We start from the raw sequence: 13,061 nt of genomic DNA, 5'->3' as shown, positions 1-13,061 counted from the left end.
GCAAGGGACTCACATCTGAGTATACCCTTCCACGCTTAGGGTGGACAAAATAATTTACAACAAGGGGTGGTGATGGACAGAGTCTCTGAATTAAGCAGAGTACTCTCACCCAGTCCAGAGATCAGGGCTAGATCCAACACCGTTTTTTAGCTCATTGCACCATCCCAGTTTCAGAACCTGGCTGTATGCAAATTAGCCTGTCCCTGGCCCAGTGCATCATGGGAACAGGGCAGACCAGACTACAAAAGCCAATTCTTACACTGGGAAGGAAACAAGCTTCCGGGGACCGGTTTCTGCCATTTCAGGCGTCTTCGGCCCGGCTTGCTTGAATCCTGATGGTGCAATGAGCAAGGGACTCACATCTGAGTATACCCTTCCACGCTTAGGGTGGACAAAATAATTTACAACAAGGGGTGGTGATGGACAGAGTCTCTGAATTAAGCAGAGTACTCTCACCCAGTCCAGAGATCAGGGCTAGATCCAACACCGTTTTTTAGCTCATTGCACCATCCCAGTTTCAGAACCTGGCTGTATGCAAATTAGCCTGTCCCTGGCCCAGTGCATCATGGGAACAGGGCAGACCAGACTACAAAAGCCAATTCTTACACTGGGAAGGAAACAAGCTTCCGGGGACCGGTTTCTGCCATTTCAGGCGTCTTCGGCCCGGCTTGCTTGAATCCTGATGGTGCAATGAGCAAGGGACTCACATCTGAGTATACCCTTCCACGCTTAGGGTGGACAAAATAATTTACAACAAGGGGTGGTGATGGACAGAGTCTCTGAATTAAGCAGAGTACTCTCACCCAGTCCAGAGATCAGGGCTAGATCCAACACCGTTTTTTAGCTCATTGCACCATCCCAGTTTCAGAACCTGGCTGTATGCAAATTAGCCTGTCCCTGGCCCAGTGCATCATGGGAACAGGGCAGACCAGACTACAAAAGCCAATTCTTACACTGGGAAGGAAACAAGCTTCCGGGGACCGGTTTCTGCCATTTCAGGCGTCTTCGGCCCGGCTTGCTTGAATCCTGATGGTGCAATGAGCAAGGGACTCACATCTGAGTATACCCTTCCACGCTTAGGGTGGACAAAATAATTTACAACAAGGGGTGGTGATGGACAGAGTCTTTGAATTAAGCAGAGTACTCTCACCCAGTCCAGAGATCAGGGCTAGATCCAACACCGTTTTTTAGCTCATTGCACCATCCCAGTTTCAGAACCTGGCTGTATGCAAATTAGCCTGTCCTTGGCCCAGTGCATCATGGGAACAGGGCAGACCAGACTACAAAAGCCAATTCTTACACTGGGAAGGAAACAAGCTTCCGGGGACCGGTTTCTGCCATTTCAGGCGTCTTCGGCCCGGCTTGCTTGAATCCTGATGGTGCAATGAGCAAGGGACTCACATCTGAGTATACCCTTCCACGCTTAGGGTGGACAAAATAATTTACAACAAGGGGTGGTGATGGACAGAGTCTCTGAATTGCTCATTGCACCATCAGGATTCAAGCAAGCCGGGCCGAAGACGGCTGTAATGCCAGAAACCGGTCCCCGGAAGCTTGTTTCCTTCCCAGTGTAAGAATTGGCTTTTGTAGTTTGGTTTGCCCTGTTCCCATCATGCACTGGGACAGGAACAGACTAATTTGCATACAGCCAGGTTCTGAAACTGGGATGGTGCAGTGAGCTAAAAAACGGTGTTGGATCTAGCCCTGATCTCTTGACTGGGTGAGAGTATTCTGCTTAATTCAGAGACTCTGTCCCTCACCACCCCTTGTTGTAAATATTTTTGTCCACCCTAAGCGTGGAAGGGTATACTCAGACATGAGTCCCTTGCTCATTGCACCATCAGGATTCAAGCAAGCCGGGCCGAAGACGGCTGTAATGCCAGAAACCGGTCCCCGGAAGCTTGTTTCCTTCCCAGTGTAAGAATTGGCTTTTGTAGTTTGGTTTGCCCTGTTCCCATCATGCACTGGGACAGGAACAGACTAATTTGCATACAGCCAGGTTCTGAAACTGGGATGGTGCAGTGAGCTAAAAAACGGTGTTGGATCTAGCCCTGATCTCTTGACTGGGTGAGAGTATTCTGCTTAATTCAGAGACTCTGTCCCTCACCACCCCTTGTTGTAAATATTTTTGTCCACCCTAAGCGTGGAAGGGTATACTCAGACATGAGTCCCTTGCTCATTGCACCATCAGGATTCAAGCAAGCCGGGCCGAAGACGGCTGTAATGCCAGAAACCGGTCCCCGGAAGCTTGTTTCCTTCCCAGTGTAAGAATTGGCTTTTGTAGTTTGGTTTGCCCTGTTCCCATCATGCACTGGGACAGGAACAGACTAATTTGCATACAGCCAGGTTCTGAAACTGGGATGGTGCAGTGAGCTAAAAAACGGTGTTGGATCTAGCCCTGATCTCTTGACTGGGTGAGAGTATTCTGCTTAATTCAGAGACTCTGTCCCTCACCACCCCTTGTTGTAAATATTTTTGTCCACCCTAAGCGTGGAAGGGTATACTCAGACATGAGTCCCTTGCTCATTGCACCATCAGGATTCAAGCAAGCCGGGCCGAAGACGGCTGTAATGCCAGAAACCGGTCCCCGGAAGCTTGTTTCCTTCCCAGTGTAAGAATTGGCTTTTGTAGTTTGGTTTGCCCTGTTCCCATCATGCACTGGGACAGGAACAGACTAATTTGCATACAGCCAGGTTCTGAAACTGGGATGGTGCAGTGAGCTAAAAAACGGTGTTGGATCTAGCCCTGATCTCTTGACTGGGTGAGAGTATTCTGCTTAATTCAGAGACTCTGTCCCTCACCACCCCTTGTTGTAAATATTTTTGTCCACCCTAAGCGTGGAAGGGTATACTCAGACATGAGTCCCTTGCTCATTGCACCATCAGGATTCAAGCAAGCCGGGCCGAAGACGGCTGTAATGCCAGAAACCGGTCCCCGAAAGCTTGTTTCCTTCCCAGTGTAAGAATTGGCTTTTGTAGTTTGGTTTGCCCTGTTCCCATCATGCACTGGGACAGGAACAGACTAATTTGCATACAGCCAGGTTCTGAAACTGGGATGGTGCAGTGAGCTAAAAAACGGTGTTGGATCTAGCCCTGATCTCTTGACTGGGTGAGAGTATTCTGCTTAATTCAGAGACTCTGTCCCTCACCACCCCTTGTTGTAAATATTTTTGTCCACCCTAAGCGTGGAAGGGTATACTCAGACATGAGTCCCTTGCTCATTGCACCATCAGGATTCAAGCAAGCCGGGCCGAAGACGGCTGTAATGCCAGAAACCGGTCCCCGGAAGCTTGTTTCCTTCCCAGTGTAAGAATTGGCTTTTGTAGTTTGGTTTGCCCTGTTCCCATCATGCACTGGGACAGGAACAGACTAATTTGCATACAGCCAGGTTCTGAAACTGGGATGGTGCAGTGAGCTAAAAAACGGTGTTGGATCTAGCCCTGATCTCTTGACTGGGTGAGAGTATTCTGCTTAATTCAGAGACTCTGTCCCTCACCACCCCTTGTTGTAACTATATCGAAAAGAGCTGCTTCATAATATGTTTTAAAATGAGGGAGAGCCAGCCCTCCTTGGATGACAGAAAGTTGTACGACCGGGAGCTTGACTCTTGGGGCCTTTTTATTCCAGATAAATCTTCTCATCATAGATTCGAGTTCATTAAAATACACCATATTAACTTTAATTGGGATATTACTAAATAAAAATAAAATCAAAGGGAGTATGTTCATCTTTATCAATGCGACTCTACCGATCAAGGTCAGGGGCAATAAATCCCATTGTTCCAGCATGCTCTTAATTTTGTTCTTCATCTTGATATAATTCAGCCGAAACAGTTCTTGATATTCTTTAGTCACGTAGATCCCTAGATATCTTATTGGATCCCGTTTTTCGGCTTGTAACTGAAGATGTGGTGGAAGAAAATCTAAATTAGAATTTAAAATAAGAACTTCGTTTTTTTTCTCATTGATCTTGTACCCCCCAATCTTTTCGTAATCTTTAAACTCTTTCATGAGATGTAAAATATTTTCTTTTTCGGGGGCTAAGTACAAAACAATATCGTCGGCGAACAATTTTAACTTTGACATTCCGACAATAGGGGGTATTATTATATCATTGTTCCTTATTTTTATGACCAACGGCTCAATAAAAAAAGTAAAAAGCAGGGGGGATAAAGGGCAGCCTTGCCTAGTCCCTCGATTTATTTTAATCTTCCCTGCTTGTCTGGAATTAACTATGACCTAAGCTGATGCCCCTTCATAGATGTTCTGTAGCATACTAATAATCGGGGCTGGAAATCCAAAATAATCCAAGGAGAAAAATAACGCTGTCCAATTAACTAAATCAAATGCTTTTTCTGCATCAATCATTAAGATGCATGCAGAAGTTGAATTAGTGTTAAAAAAATCTAAAGCGTGAATCAAATATTCTGTGTTTGCCGCCATAAATCTACCAGCTATAAAACCAGTCTGGTCTTGATGTATTACTTCCTGTGCTGCGTATACAAATCTTTGGGCCCAGATTTTCATAAAAACCTTGTAATCCGAATTCAATAGACTGATTGGTCTATATGAATTTACCTCTTCTGGATTCTTATCTTTCTTTACAAAGCTGATGATTGTAGATTCTTTAAACTCGGAGGGAACCTTTCCACCACTTCTGATATAGTTAAATACATTTTTCAAGGGATCCTCCAATTCCTTTAAAAATACCTTGTAAAATTCAATCGGGAATCCGTCGATACCTGATGCTTTTGCTCCTGATGTTGTTTTTATACTATTTTGGATTTCCAGTGTGCTAATTTCGCAGCTTAATTGTTTTCTCCTAGAAACAGAAATTTTAGGAATTTCCAAATTATCGAAGTATTCCTTAATCAATATTTCCTCCACCTGTATATCTGTGGAGTAAATTTTCTCGTAGTGATCAAGGAACACTTTCGCAATTCCCTCATTCCGAGTCTCTGTGCCACCCAGAGGATCTATAATTTTCAAAATGATGGAAGATTCTTGTCTTTTTCTAATTGAATTAGCCAAAAGTTTCCCCATCAATTGACTATCCTCATAAAGCCTTTGCTGGTAGGCCTTCGAGCTATTTATCTCTTCGAGAGTGAAGAAATCCCTGAGCGATACTTTCGCTTGTTCCCACTTATTCGGTAGACGATTAAGTTTTAGCGCATACTCTTTCTCAGCTGCACACTGGAGGGCAGCAATTTGTTCCTTTCGAACATTTGCCTTATTACAGGAAAATGCTATGATTTGCCCCCGAGCTGCTGCTTTAAATGCTCCCCATATAGAAAAAGGCTCTGCTGAATCTTTATTTACTAAAAAAAATTCTTTCATCCAAACTTTGAATCCCTCCACCCATTCAGTATTCTGTAAAAGGGTACGATCCATCTGCCACCTGGGACGTTCTCCTTTTGTACCTTCCAACATCAATTCAACTTCAATCCTCCCATGATCTGAAAAGGGGTTACAGCCTATCAAAGCGCTTACAATTTGAAGTGACTTGGAAGTTAAAAAAAAGTCTATTCTGGAGGCGGTGTGAAATCTGTTTGAATAACAAGTAAAGAACTCTGTATTAGGATATAGGGAGCGCCAAGAGTCCCGCAGTTGGAATTCGGTCGTAAGAGCTTCTAACACCCCTTTCGTCTTTGGTTTTAATTGTTTCTTATTCTTATTAGTGGTATCCCATCTTAAATCTTGAATATAGTTAAAATCACCACCTATTATGATTTGTCCTGGAGTGCCTCTCAAAATTTCACTAATTTCTATCAAGGCCGAGATGTCATCAAATATTGGGCCATAATAATTTACAAAATTTAATACCTTCCCAAATAGTTTTACTAGCAACCAGAGCCATCTGCCTTTAGAATCTCTTCGTATCTGCATGACTTCCCAAGGAAGACTCTTAGCTAAATAAATAGCCACCCCCCTCTGGGCAACCCCAGCTGAGGAAAAAACCCCATACGAGAAGTATCTTGGCATAAACAACTTTGGAGAGTTAGTCTTCAGATGTGTCTCCTGTAGAAAGACCACCTGGGGTTTTAGGGTAATTACCCATTTCAAAAGCGAGCCATACTTCTGTTTATTGAGCAACCCATTTGCATTAATAGAGAGGATATTACATGAATCAAATCTCATCTCTATGCCTAAAAACATTTATATCTAACCTGTACCAATCAAAAGAAAAAATCCAAATAACAATCCTGCTGTACTTGTAACTTTTTGCTGCTTTTGCCCCCCCCCACCCTAACCACCCCCAGGGATGCGGGAGCCCCCTCCTTGTCCACGCAGCCCACATCCCTCCCTCTACTTCTTCTTCGGGTGTCTTCTTGTTACACCCTGAAGTGGCTCAGTGACCCGGAACACCCACCTCTGCAATTCTTTTTAACTCTTGAAGAAAGGGAAATAAAAATAATTCATATCTATCACAACTACTACAGGTTATAAATCCAAACTCTTTCTATTTTCTTCTTTCCCTCCCCACCTTCAAAGCTAAGCCTTAGCAGATATCTCATTAAGAAGAGTTTGCGCCTCATCCAAATCAGTAAACAGAAAGAATTTCCCTTTGACAAGAACCTTCAATTTTGATTGCTGTGCAATCGAAGCCTGGGCACCATTAGCTTTGAATAGCTGCAACAGTTTAACAAATTCTTTTCTTCTTCTGGCAGCTACCGCTGTCATATCTGTAAATATTCTGCATTTCGCCGTCTCGGAGACATTGAACTGACGTTGTTGATATGCTCTAGAGAGGATTCGTTCTTTTATCCTAAAGTCAGCAAAATTTAATAAGATGGTTCTTGGGAATGGAGAGTTTGCAAAACGCTGTGCTGGTACTCTATGGGCCCTTGTGATCGTCAAGTCCCCTTCAAATTCTGGAAGGACTACTTTTTGGATAAAGGAGTTAGCCCATTGCACTGTGTCAGAGCCTTCTGTCCCTTCCGGTACCCCCACGATTCTCAGATTCGATCTGCGCGAGTGATTTTCTAACTCCTCGAGTTTATTTTCCATAGAGATCCGCTTCTTAGTGGCCTCTTTAGTTGCTCCTGAAACCAGACCCATTTGATCTTCCAGAGCTGAGATCCTGGACTCTGCCTCCACTACTCTAATAGGGAGCGATACTGTTAACTCCTCGAGCTTATCCATTCTGGCATGAAGAGCAGCTAGCTCCACTTGCTGGTTGTTTTTAATTTCGCGGATCTTGTCGAGAATTAAGTTGAGCATTTCGCGAATATCTAGCTGATATCTCGCTTCAGTTCTGTTTTCAGAACCAGATGGGCTAGCATCGTACCCCGCTGCTCCTTCAGGTCCGGAAATTATATCTTGCAAGGAATCCTCCTCATTTATTATCGCATCTACAACGGGAGGCGAAGTTTGTGATAGTGTTTCAAACGTGCCGGGATCCGTACTTGATATTCTCAAGGATGATGCCAGAGTGGAGACTAGAGGAGATTGTACCGAAAGAGGGGGAAGTGTTTTTGGAGTTATTTTTTTCGCAAAAAGTGGAAAGTCTTTCACTTCCTTCCCCCCAGTACCACTCCCCCCGACACCATTTTTTCTCTTCTCCTCCACTACCTGGAGCTCAGCCGAGACAGGAATCGATGGAGTTTTGGGGGTTTGATGTTGAGCATCTACTTCAGAATGGGACAGAGAGTCTGCGATGTTAATGACCTCCACATTGCCCCCCTCCACTACTGCCTTACGCTGATCTTCCTGCTGCAGAGAAACAGAGGGGGGGAGTGATTCATCATCCGTTGACTCAGGTGTAGAATCTTCCATTGCGGAGTTTTCCACCCTATTACCATCTTTGTTCCTGTCTTTAGCAGCTTTACGCTCAGCTTTCCTGGCTAGGGCAAGGCGAGTTTTAGCCTTCTGTCGTGCAGCTGCTTCCACTTTGCTGAGCTTGACTGCATCATCTCCCTCCTTCTGTGGTTTGCCCATTGAGATTTCAAAAAGTAATTATTCCTCGTGTTTTCTAAAATCAGGCCAGATCTTTAGATCCTGTTATCACCGCTATGCCTTATGTCCTGAGAGAGAGGTTCAGAGAGAGGTTCAGTTCAGTATTAGAAACCTGCTATTTTCCCCTGCTGCTGGTTTTTTTTGTTTGTTTTTTTTTTCCAGACCTCGCTACTTTGCTCGTGATACTAGCGTCTTTCCTCCTTTCCTCCTTTAAATCAATTAGCGCCAAATGTCCTGCCGCCTCCCTGTCTGCCACCAGCTCGAGCTCCAGAAAGACTTGCGGGCCCCCCCTCGCCGGCAGCTCTCAGACCGGAGATCAGCTAGCGTGACGAGCCTACCTTCAGCAATCCGGGTTAGGCAACGTGGGCGTAGGCAGTTCTTCTGCAGACAGGTTCGGGAGGAAAAACAAGATTTTCGGAGCGTGTCTGACGTGCCGCTTTTCCTGCTTCAGATGCGGCTGTGGCCCCGTAATTTTCCGTAGTTTTCTGTGCTCTTCTTTTACTCTGCTCCCTGTGCGTGTAGGAGCAGCCTGCTAGTATCTGCGAGACGCCATCGCAGAGGCGGGGTCACAGGTCACGAGCCGCCGGAGACTACGCAGAGGCGTGGAACTCTGCCATCCCCTGGTGTCTGCAGTTTCCACTTGAATGTATTAATTCGTGTCCACTGTCTCCAGAAGATTCATCAGGATCTTGCGAGCTATGGTCACTTCTGCTGTGCTGTCTAGCATTGTCTGGGTCCATTCTCCGTTCTTGAGTCGTGTCCTCAGAATCCTCGGCATGTTTTATTTTAATACTAGCTACCTTCTTTTTGGGAAATTGTAATTTTTTTACTTTGATGAGCAGGTTCCTTGTCTTAGGACTTGACGCGCTCTTCTTTATGTTCTGACCGTCCTCTTCTTTCCGATTTCTGTGAGGAAGTCTGAAAAGATCGAGAGGGACGTTTATCATTATCTTGATATCTGTCAGGTTTTCTTAAATTGTCCCTATTTCTAAGGTTGTATCTTTTTTCAGAGGGCTCCCGTTGTGGAGACCTGTCCACCCGTCCTGGAGATCTATTTCTCCGTTGGGGAGACCTTCCTCTGGACTGAAACTGTTTTTCTCTGGGAGTGATTTGTTTATTACCCTCCCACTTCTTTTTTGGAGTAATGACATTATTCTTATTAAACCTTTTTTCAGGATTTTCAGTTAGTTGTGGTTTTAGTGGTTTCCCACCCAAACTATCTCTACCTAATTCTTCATAGCACTTTTCAATTATTCTGGCAAGTTCAAAAGGTTGTTCTGCTATTTCTGTTTCTTTCAATTTTTGGCGGATCGCCACAGATGCTGCTTCTCCTTTTATGTTGGCTAGTAGTATAGCCGAGACTTGCTTAAAGTCTTTCAGTAATTTCATACCCAGATTTAAAGCAGGCTCTGGACCGTATTCATTTTGAATCTGTCTTAGTACGTCAGGTATAACCGCCATAGACGGAACACCATGTGCTTTTGTGTATATTGAAGCAAAGACTGTTCCCCAAGTGTCACAGTCCTCCACATCTGGTGCGATCCCCATTGGTAGACAGATTGTCAGAATTATGTGTTTTTCATGAGGTGTACTATCAGGAAATACTGCCTCTATTTGAGTAATTTTTTGAGCTAATTAGAACGGAATTTGTTCCCGTTTTGCGGGTAATTTGGCAATGACTGATTGTTTAGTCTATGGTGTAATTTTATTTGTGTTCCCCTGATGAGGGGTGTGCTGTGGAATTTTTATTGCTGGTTGGACTGTTAAAGTCCGCTTGACATATTGGACCAATTGTCTATTTATTTTATTTTAATTGTTTTAGCTGAACTAAAAGTTCTCTGTCTGACATTCCTTCAATGTCAGGATGTGGTGTATAGCTGGCTAGAACCGGCCATGTGGCTCCTGGTCTACCTAGTGGACCGAGCCTGGTAATGTGATTTTGATGTTCTAGGGCGCCATTAAACCAGAGCTGATGCTCTTGGTAAGTTAGTGGAATTTCAACGTCCTTGAAAGGGACGTATTCCTCTGGAGGTTCCTCTGTTTTGTAGTAGTGGAACTCGTGTGTCACAGCATTTGCTGCTGGAAAAGTTATCCATGAATAGAATACCTCTGTCTGCCGATATTCATGTGCCTCTACCACAAATATGACTATACCACCTCTTGATGATACTCCATTATTTATCATTTTGTAAGTTACACTCTTCCTTACATTTACCGGGATGAATATAGCATCCGGGTCATTTTGTTGGAGAGATGTGTCATCTAAGACTGTTTGAGCTACTATTCTAGCTCTCTACCTTTCGTCGTCACTATCCGTCATTTTTGCTGACAGAAAGTTTGCAGAGCAAGTTTCAAGGAAACAAAGAATAGGTGCACAATATTTTGGAACACTGTATCCTTCAACGTTGACTAAACCAAAAGCTAATACATAGGACTCTCTTCCTACTAAGTTTTGGCGGATATTAACCTTTCACCCACTCCAAACGTCTATTGGAGTTTTTACGGGAAAAAAGGGGTCTGTGTGAAAAGCACGACTGAGTTACTCTAGTATCTAGCGTTAGATTATCGCCTTACCAAACGTTGGGCGCCATGTAGTGTAGTTCCTATATTCCCAATATGCTCTGCGCATTGGAATAACATAAACGATAGTTTAGACGTAGGACTTAGGTCTACTAGGTCTCTATTGAATATGTTAGATGTAATGATGAATACCAGCTAGCTCAGAGGTCACTAGAAACTTTCTCGAATTCACAAGAGGGGATTAGTTTCTGACAACCGCATAAACATGACAACTTTGCTCCCCCAAGAATTAGGAGTATACCTCCAGAGTCGCGGAAAACAATAGATAGCTATTTTACTCAGTCAATCGTGCATGCTTAGTTTCACCAGAAGTGCAGAGAAACAGAGAGACCGGCGTTTTCAATAAAAGAGGTTATTTATTGAACAGTCTTCTTTCTCATGCAAGAGAAGTGAATTGCTACAATCGCAATACTTGTCATAAAGTAAAGTGCGTCCAGTAAAAGGAGTATTATAAAACAATACTGTAAAAGCATGGTATGGTTTCTGAGCCGTACAGTGTTTAAAATAGATCAAATATATACAATGATAAAATCATGACTAAACGTACTCAACTGGTGCTTCTAAGATACGCCTACCCCGGTGTACCTAACCTAAGCCTAGTACATGGGAAGAAGTAAGTGAGCTGTAGTTTGAGTTAAGATAGTTTCTGCCAAGAATCTGAATCAAGAATTCTCTAAGGGTCTAATCAGCTCCGTACCTTGGTTATAGAATGAAGGAGGTCTTGTATCTCTCTCTCAGGACTCGATCTCCCAGCAACCCGCAAGGGTTACAGGGAAACACTGGAGCTGGATTTCTCGGCAGGAGAAAAGACAGCATCTTTCTCAGTGCATCAACGGGAGGGTCGGCTTCCTTCGGCACTTGCTACAGCAGGGCGTCGGACAAGTAGATAGTCGATATGCTCCAAACCACCGTGTGTTTTGCTAGGGCAGATGCTGGTATATTTATACCTGAAAGGTGCCGAGTTTGACGTAAGGTTGGACATAAGACGTCACTAAGAACTCGCAGTTCTTTCAGGACTCCGGGAGTTCTAGGACAAATCAATACAGAAGCAGGGTGAATTCCCGGGCTGCTGGAGGCTTGGTTTGTTTAAGAACGCGTTGTGCTTTCTAGGAGTCTATGGGAGTAGCCTTGCTGTATTTGGACTGCATTGGCTATGTCTTAATATGGGTATGATTCTTATGCCTATATAAGGATATGATTTGATATAACCACATAAGGGCATAAATCGGGAATTTTTACTAGAGTCCTAGATTCATCTACAACAGGATTGTTGGCCCCCAAGGACTCACAGGAGTCAAGAGAACTTCATCCCCCAACTAGTATGCATCAAGAGGTGCGTTTTTTAGAGTGGTGGGGAAAGGGGTCATGGCCTCTGAAGTCCTCTCAGCGATCCCACTGTTTAGTTTAGGACTTACTGGAGGTAACAGGAGGGTTCCCTGGCCCCCAAGGACCCTCAGCAGCCAAGGAGACTTCATCCCCCAAGCAGTAGAGCACCAGGAAGCGCATTTGCAGAGTGGCGGAGAAAGGGGGCAGGCCTCAGATGATCTCTCAGCAATCCCGCTGTGTGGGACTTACTAGGGATATCAGGAGGGGTTGTTGGCCCCCAAGGACCCTCAGGAGTCAAGGGGACTTCATCTTCCAACTAGCAGTGCACCAAGAGGTGCGTTTGCAGAGTGGTGGTGAAAGGGGGCAGGGGCTCCAGCATTTTGCCAGAGCCAGCTTGGTTTTATAATTATTTGTTTTATTAGGGGCCCAGCGTTGTTTATTTTTTAGATATGGAGAGGAACTAGGCGGCCCCCTACCCCAACCCCATGGCCTGGCCTCCATTCTAGGTTCCTTGGTCCCAGCCAGGGCACCCAGTGACTTTTGTTAGGTACCGCGGGGGACCCTGAAGGCCCCTGCGGTCCCTGCCAGCTCCTCATCTCCTGCTGGAGCCAGCATTGCTTTCACACATGGGGAGCTGCTGGAAAGTCAGCTTCCTGAGTGTGAAGAAATTTTACTCTGCTTACAGCAAGCAGCAGCATTTTTAATCCTTTCTCTTGCTGGAAGCGGAACATTTGCTGTGGCTTGGTGGGAGCAGGAAAGCTCCGTCAAGCCTTAGCAAACAGTTGTGTCACATAGCAGGAGCCGGCCCTGGGGGTTGGCGGTCCCATGGGCCATTATTGGCTCCAGGCAGGTGGCTGCGAGCCACCCCCTCCTTTCTTTTTGTAGGGCTTGCCCCAGGGAGATGGCAGTCCCGGGGCCAAGAACAGCCTGAGTGGGGGGGCCACATGACCCTACTCTCATTAAAAAAAATATTTTGACCCTGGAAGGCAGTGGTTCTGAAGACACAGGGGGGGGGGGTCCTTGAGGCCCCCATTACAAGCTAAACAGCCCCGGGCAGGTGGCAATCCCCGGGGCACAATGTGGTTCTGCAAGGCCCCACAATTTCTTTTTGATTAGTATCTGGGAGGTGGCGGTCTCCAGGGCAGCGGGGAGGCCGTAAGGGTCTCCCTCGCATTCATTTGTTCAAAAGCCCCAGGGAGAT

Source organism: Lissotriton helveticus, chromosome 7, assembly GCF_964261635.1.
Source record: "Lissotriton helveticus chromosome 7, aLisHel1.1, whole genome shotgun sequence".
Lineage (NCBI taxonomy): Eukaryota > Metazoa > Chordata > Amphibia > Caudata > Salamandridae > Lissotriton > Lissotriton helveticus.
This window is presented reverse-complemented; position numbering follows the sequence as displayed.